This window comes from Thamnophis sirtalis, unplaced genomic scaffold (genome assembly GCF_051295495.1).
Source record: "Thamnophis sirtalis isolate CommonGarterSnake01/CBP01778 unplaced genomic scaffold, rThaSir2_p1.2 scaffold_9, whole genome shotgun sequence".
NCBI classification, from domain to species: Eukaryota; Metazoa; Chordata; class Lepidosauria; order Squamata; family Natricidae; genus Thamnophis; species Thamnophis sirtalis.
Window position 1 is genome coordinate 58697089 of NW_028261389.1, and position 8682 is coordinate 58705770.

At 36.2% G+C, this 8682-nt stretch overlaps 1 non-coding gene across 1 annotated transcript; it reads left to right on the plus strand.

The window, feature by feature from the left end:
• The first annotated feature begins 1177 nt into the window (after window positions 1-1177).
• LOC148044157 (U4 spliceosomal RNA) lies at window positions 1178-1324 on the plus strand. Its single transcript, XR_015697790.1, has one exon. It is a non-coding gene; the product is annotated as a U4 spliceosomal RNA (small nuclear RNA).
• Window positions 1325-8682: the final 7358 nt, after the last annotated feature.

Below are 8682 nucleotides of genomic sequence, written 5' to 3' on the forward strand. Positions count from 1 at the left end.
ATTCAAGTAGGCCTTGAGCAGCAATGACCTTGAATTCTAGTGAATTGCTCATCTTCTTAGAAGTACAATTTCTAGCCCTTAAAAAATCAAGTTTGAATGGTATTGCAGGTGTAATATCAGAAGCAGAAATATCGCTGATTGCATATTCAATTGCAAAAAAATATGACTTTAATGCTCCCCATCTTTAGCAGAAGCAGAATAAGAACACATCCACATGTTTTGTTAATGTAACAAGTTTATTATAGAATAAAACATAAGCATAGAATAATTTAATTTCATAAACAGAATGTACAATAGTAACAATAAATATTTTGATAAATGGCTACCAATTGCAAGATCCATACTTATCAGCTATACTCAATGCCTTGTGCTTAGTCATGGATTTTTCTCTTTAATAGATCTTTGTCCTACCAATATGACTGTGTGGTTAGTATTTAGATGGGAGATTACTAAAAAATTGCAGAATTTTCTGGCTATATAGGGAGGTGTAAACTATTTCCATATTGTTGCCAAAGTAATTTTATAGATATATTCAGAGAAGTCACAAGAAAGCCACCTTTACATTTTACCTTTTGTCACATCATAAACAATGTTAGGTGGCTTTCAAAATAAAAACACACAGTAGTGCTCAACAGGAAGAGTAGGAATCTAGATTGGTAGTTTGAAAGCTCTGCATTATTTTATCCATTTAAAATTTATTATATCCTAAAGAACCAAATATTCCTTCAAGGCAGTGCCCAAGATAAAATGCAGCACAAAAAAATGCATTAAATAATTAATCTAAACCATCTGCACCTATTTTATGTTCTACTTATACGATAGATACACATAATGTTCAAACACTGTGCTATTGTCTAGATATTGTTTTTCAAACTTCAACGAGTACTTTTACAAATAAAAAAATGTATGAAATATAATTTGGGCACCTGAAATTGAAGATTTGTGTATAGATGAAATAGCACTGACATTTTCAAATATATTGCTTTTTGGAATACTTCAAGGTTTAGATTAGTCCATTTCAATTTCAGTTATGAAGACAATAGTAACAAAACAGAAAAGTTAGCCACTTGTATCATTACCATTAAGGAAACAATGGTGCAATTGCATGCTCTAAGTTATTTTCTATGACAGTTGACAAGATTAGCAAGGCTTTAGGAATTTAGATATATTTTAATGTAGCTTTGCGCAGTGGCAGTATTGTAACCAATGAGGTTTATCCGAAACATGATTATTGCTAATTGAAACTTTTAATGTTGATATTTTGGTGGACATTAAGGACAGCTGCTAAATGTTATTACACAACTTCTTTATTGTCAGGAAAAATGGAAAGATGGACTGCTACGTACAATTCCTGAATAAAAGTGAATATATAAACCCAAAGAATAAAAGCAAATGCTCTATATTAACTACAGCAACATTTCTTAAACTTCTTTTTTCTATCAGAACCCCTTCATGCTTTTAAAAATATTAGAGGATCGCAAAAAACTTTTGTGTTTATGGGTTACAATTATTTATTTTAAGTATTCAAAATTAAAATTGATGCACTTGCTATTATTTTCATAATTATTTGCTAAGATTTTAATATAGTATTATTTTTCGACATAAACTGACAAATAATTTTGATTTCCCTGACCTGCTGATAATTTCTTGGGAATCCCCTATCTTTAACCACACTTTAACAAACACTGAACTATAGTGGTTCAATGTGGCAACACACAAATATGGCACAAATTCTATATTGCTTATTAAACATCAGAAATACAGTAATATTTCATCTCTAGAAGTGAAGCACTAAAACATGTAATTATGATGATATATTAACTTTCAGTCTCAATGTACTTGGAGATGAACAATTTAAATGCACTTTACTAAGGAGGTAAAGAGCCTGGAAGATACGATAGCAAAAAGACACACACTTCTATGTAGTGGCAACACAGAAGAACCTTTGTTATTTCAAGGCGTTAGGACTTATTTTGCTTTTCCTTCATCTTAAGAAGAAAAGTCTACAAGTTTAGAGCTCATTCTGAGCTAGGCTGCTTATCTTCCACATTTGCTTTCTGAGCAAAGGAGCAGAGGGGGGGGGCAGGGGAGGAATCTTCACATAGCTTCAAAGCTTTTCCTGCTATGAAAGTCTCAGACTTTCAATTCCGATCCAGGGTCATGTGCCACCAGTCAAGGTCAAGTCTTGCAGTCCTCTGGCCATGAAGTCATGGCGCCAGATTGTGATAAAACTTGTAAGGTTGTTATTAGAGGAGAGTGCCTGGAACAGAAGCTAGTCTTAGGTACTGTTGACAAATTGCCCACCCATTTGGTCGTCCCTGCTGTCTTTATTAAGGAGCTCCTGAAAACCTGTAAGAGATTTGTGTATTATCTAGCATTATACATGCTTTTTATGTTACCTTCTAACTGTTTGAGCTAGAAGACCCAGACTGCTGGGGGCAATATGCTGACTCTGTAAACTGCGTAGAGGGGGCTGTAAAGCAATAGCAATAGCAATAGCAGTAGACTTATATACCGCTTCATAGGGCTTTCAGCCCTCTCTAAGCGGTTTACAGAGAGTCAGCATATTGCCCCCAACAATCTGGGTCCTCATTTTACCCACCTCGAAAGGATGGAAGGCTGAGTCAACCCTGAGCCGGTGAGATTTGAACCGCTGAACTGCTGATCTAGCAGTAGCCTGCAGTGCTGCATTTAACCACTGCGCCACCTTGGCTCTTAGCACTGTGAAGCGGTATATAAGTCTAAGTGTTGTTGTTGTGTTAATACAAAAGTATTTATAACTTGTACATTGCAAGAGGCTAAAAACTAAAAGTAACACCTTGACTTAATATAAATGTTGTTTTATATTAACCAGTTTGAGCTGTCTGGATAAGCACAAAAACCAGAAAATGTTCCGTGGTTGTATCTGAATACCCTCTTCTGGAAAACATGACAAGCCCATTGCTAGATTTTAAGAAATCCATAAATACTTACATTGCAGCCTATATTGGGAGAATCATATAAAGCTGTGTTGTATCAAATACTGATTGGCTACTGTAATTTCAAATTTTTGTTTAAATGTTACCCTACCTTACTGATATTTTAAACTATTGAATGCTTTTACACATGGTTGTATTTTGCTATTGGTATTACACACATTGGCTTCTCTATTGGAGTATATAATGTGAAAACTAAAGTATAAATTAATAATGAAATTATATATGTAATACAATATACTATGTGTTATCAATAATTTATTTTAAACTTGTGCTGAATGTGTATTTACATCCTACTTGTCAAATTATCCCCTAGTTTAAAATAGACATGTATGCAGAGGGATTTTTAGCCCTTTTTTTGGAGGTTGAAACTTTTACAAAACATTCCAAAATGGTTTTTGAAAATTCTTGCAATTTTAAGTTATTTTTATGGCAGAATGGGCAAGTAGACTGCGGCTTCACCAGCAAAACTACAAAGCTCTAATAATCATGTGAGTGTCATTCTTTCAATATGACACCAAAGTGACTTACATATCTTTTATTCTCATTTTAAATTGTTTTGTTGAAACTCAGCACCCACCCTCCTAGAAGAATGAAGTATTTTGAGGAATAATTTAAAAAGGCAGAATATTATATTTCCCTAAATAAGAAATAGAGAAACATATTTTTTAGAGGCAGGAAGCAGACTCAGTTTTTCTTAATAACCCCCAGCAAATGTTTTGTGCCCATTAAGAAAGATTGTCCCAGCCTGTTCAGAAATCAGCCCCATTTCCCTGCCCCCAAGCAAAAACTGAGGAAGCAGCTTTTAGAAATGCATATTTGTTAATCCATTCAAGACAGGATATTTTGAAACTCCCTGCAGCAAAATCTGAACAACGGCAGAATGGTAGCATTAGTCCTCACTCAAGATCCAAACAGGACGAAAGCCATTAAGCCACAATAGGAATTGCCCAACACCCTTCCAAAACACAAGGCCCATCATTGCACCATCCCAGAACAGTCCAAACTTCAACCAAACCTGGGAGGACACACCAACATCTAGGATTTGCATTTCCTCTTTTGCCTATAGAGCCAGCTATGACCACTACATAACCCCATAGGAATCTGACAACAGCCAACAAAATACATGATCTTGCACAGGAACAGGAAGCTCAAGTGCAAAGCTCAAAGATGACATAAAAAAAAAAACCTCTCTAAACTCCATTTTGTCAGCTGCCCAGGACCACAAACCTATGTGATTCTATTTCATCAATAAATCATCTTTCCAATCAGCCTCCATGTTTCCAGTGTCTTTTCCCATCTTGAAACTGAACCACATGGATATTTCTTCCCAGAATTTATTCTATTGTTCCATTACTTTGCTACTATTATGTTTACACTTCTTTTCATTTCTCTGTTTTTATTGTGTAAGCTGCCTATAGTAGCCCCACAGCAAGATAGGCAGCAAATAAATGTAACAAATAAATAAATATTCCCCAAAATAAGAAATACTTTATATTTGGAAACTGTTGTATAGTTTATGTGAGATTGGGCAAATTATACAGTGTACAGAATTTATTGAATGGTATGCATTATAAGTATAGAAGGTGCATATAAAGCAACTTTATTATCATGGAAATTGGATGGATCTTTTCATAAAGTCTAGTAATGATCTTGAAAAAGTGTTCTGATCATTCAAAGCATTATTTTCTCCCATGTCTAAAAAGCTACAATTTCAAATCCAGTGATGATCAGGCCAATAGATAACCATTTCTAACTTGTTTTCCTTGAAGCCCCCTTGAAGGGGGGAAAGTTAAACTGATAATCTTTATAAATAGCAACCCAATTGTATATGTTTTCTCAGATAAATGATTACTCAGTAAAGCTTTAATGTCTATATATTGGTTGGAATGGGTCATAACCTAGGTACCACAGGTAGTCCTCAACTTATAATCACAGTTACGACCGGAATTCTGGTCATACGTTGTTGTGGTCGTAAGTCAGACTTAATTTTTCAAATAGCTTTAAGCAAATGTAAGTCTAAATCCATTTTCCTGAATGGTCTTTTTTTCCTGTTAAGCAATTGGTTGTAAGTTGAAGACTACCTGCATATTATATGTGAGATAACACTAATATTCTGATTTGTTAAAAAAAAAAGTATGGGAACCATTGTCTAGGATATGCTTAAGTTTCTCAGATAATACTTGCTCAGCCATCATTAAAATTTCCAGCCTTACTGGCTAATTTATAAACAGTGATGTCTTGTAGCTTATAACAAACTACTGAAAACTGCAAGTAATTTGAACAGATTCAATAGCAGATGATTTTTCACATAGAAATTAATGAATAACTGCTTCAGTCAGACAAAAGGAATTCAGACCCAAAGGCAAATGGTTTTTCTATCCTCTCATTCTTTAAATTATTTGAAGCCACACATTCATTTTCAGAAATAGCCCTACAAAATATAGTGCATCAGAAAGAACATGTATTTCATTCTAAGCAATTTAGCTTCATTCTTCAACCACTCCTTTGTATGATGTTCTTTGTTTAACACTGCCACTAATCTGGTACAGTAGTTTATGCAGCGAGCTCATGATCTCATATCTTGTATTGTATTTTAATGAATAATTTCCAACTTCATGACTTGATCCTATCTCATAGCAGGGCCAATATATATTTCACAATAGTGAGCTTTCAGGATCTGGATACAGCTCTGCCTTCAAAATGTCTTTGAAAAGAAGACATACTAATTATGAGTGGAAACTGGGGCAGCAATAGTACAAAATAAATGAAAATAGCATCACCTTGCAGGTAGCTGCCTTAAAACAGTACTCAAGGACACTCAGGAATGGAATGGAATCTATCAGTGCTTGGTGAAAATTGTTTTCTTTTGCTCTAGTGTTTGGTAGCTGGCCAGAGGTAACTCTAAATTGCTGGTTTTAACAGAAACAGAAATTAAATAATGTAGAAACAGATATGTACTCTAGGATTTCCTTTCTACTTTTGCCACTCTCCTTTAGATCATATATTTTATTTTAATTTAGTCCTGAGAAGTATATCACAAAACACAGGGGCTTGTTTAAAAATAATGTTTGGTTTAGGATAACAACCCTCTTTTCTTAGTTATTTCCCATGTGTAGTTAGTGAGAAGCAGAAGCTACAAGCTCATAATGTATTTTTAATATTACTATCTTCACATCAGACAAAACATTAATAATTTAATGTGTATTAATGTGTATTACAATTTGTAACACACATAACTTCATGTTTTCTTATTGGACTGCATATTGAGAGCCTGGGAAATCAAGATTGACCACAGCGTGCCAGTGGGTTTCTGCCGGTTTGCCCTGGATTGGGCGAACCAGTAATGGCGGTGGCGGGAGGCTCCGCCCACCCTCCCGGATGTTTCTGCACATCTGCAGAAGTGTCGCACAAGCTCACGAGCACACACGAGTGAACCGGTAGTAAAATAAATTGAAACCCACCACTGATGACAGTACATCTGTGCAGAAGACAATGTGCTGTTCACAATAAGAGAGGTACATAAGAATTTTATCTTGCATGAAAATAGTCTAATAGTAATCTTGTTTTTGAATGTTTATGAACTCTCATCTTTATAAGGCAGCCAGAGATATTGTTTCAGCCAGCATAAAGCCAGACACACAAAAGAAAATAGCCGAGTTAAAAATATTTATCTTGAAGAGACTTTTTTTTAAAATTGAAAAGAATAAAAATGAACAGTTACATTAACTTTGTAAAACCATGACATTTTTTAAGTGTTGTTTTATTTTGAAATATTTACTTAAAGATAGAGGAAACTGAATAAGAACATGTGGTTTCAAAATCTACTACTGTAATAAATTGATCCAGTAGGCTAGCTAAAGGTAAAGGTAAAAGTTCCCCTCCCACAGATGTGCTAGTCGTTCCGACTCTAGGGGGCGGTGCTCATTTCAATTGCAAAGCCTGTCTGAAGACGTCTCCATGATTATGTGGCCGGCATGACTAAATGCCAAAGGCACACGGAACGCTGTTACCTTCCCACCAAGGGTGGTTCCTATTTTTCTATTTGCATTTTTACATGCTTTCAAACTGCTAGGTTGGCAGAAGTAGCCTACTGCATATTAAATGAAGGAGAATCATAACGGTGCTTGTTTAGTTAAATTAAAATAAAGGGGAACAAATGACAAGTCGGATCTCCTCCATGACTAAACTCCCCCTGATTCTAGAGAAGATCCAGTATTTCTTGTTGCCCTTTTAGGAATTATTGGACTATTGCTATAAAGGCTTAAGGGACCATTTATGTTTATTTCTCTTATAATTTATACATAGAGATTCTCTAGAATATTTTCATCATGGATGAAAAATATGGCAAAGACCACCTGTGTGGAATAGCTAGGAGAAAATAAGAAAACAACAGTGAGCCAGCTAAGAAACTTTAACTCTTCCTTAATGAAAGTGTGGGTGTGCATGGTGCAGGTTAAATGGCTATGTAGTAAGACTTCCTTTGTGAAGCACACAACTATCTTGTATCTTGAAGATACAACCCTTGTATCTTGAGGTTTTATTACCTAATTTAGTAAGAAAAATAAAATGAGCATCATCCTCCATAACATTGTTATATTTCCATGGGACTTGAGAAGCCAAGTTAATGAACCCTCACCTTGGCTCCTATGCCAGATGAAACCTTTATTGGACAGCCAGTGGTTTACTCTAAATTTCCAGCAGACGATTTCCCAGCAGCAGGACTTGCTACTTAATCTTGCCTCTAGGATTTTGAGATTTCCACCTTCTTGTCAAATATCACTGTTTTGCTCTGAGCTCCTTCTTTTCCACAGTTGCAATACAGGACAATGTGGATATTCTCCATTCAGCATCCCATTCATTTTCTCCCCAAGCAAAAAGAATTGTTGGTGGACAATTTAGCACAAGATGGGGGTGGGTGGGGGGTGAGGTCACTTCTCAAATGCTGTTTACAATTATGTAAGTGGGGTGAGTCTAGCACAGGGGTCTCAAACCTTGGCAACTTTAAGAGTTGTGGACTCCAGCTCCCAGAAGTCCTCAGCCAGCTTCTCAGCCAGTGGATTTCTGGGAGTTGAAGTCCACAAGTCTTAAAGTTGACCAGGATGGAGACCCCTGGTCTAGCAGAAACCACTCCTGTAAAAATGACCCCTTGTAATTTACTTTTGCAAAACTCTTTTTTTTCTTCACTCACACACCCCGCTACTTAATTTAGAAAAACAATTAATAAAGAACTATGCATAGTTGCCCTAAGCAAGGGCAACATTGTGGATAATTTCCCGTAGCCATATGCTTTAATATTAAACTATAAAGGGAGGAAATAAATTATTATAAATTATATTTTTGAAACATGTTCCTTAACCTAGAAGTGGCATTTTAACTACATGAATTTGTGGTTCGGCTCGTCCGAACTAGCTCGAATTCACCGAGTCTACGTAAACACGGATAGCAACGCCGTCAGTAATTAAGCCATCGAGGGACAATTCCAACTTCCCCGCGTCCTTACAGCATCCTCCTGTTCCTCCTGCGTCAAAATCGACGGCTTCTGGGATGTGTAGTTTTTGAGTCCTCCTGTCCATGCTGCCTGTGCTCAAACAACTACAGTTCCCAGGAAGCAGCGGGAACCTGTGAACCGCGAACATACGTCACCTTCTCCAGGAGCCAATCGCGCGGCGGCCGAAGCGAGCGCCGTCAGCCGCCAATGTTGTTT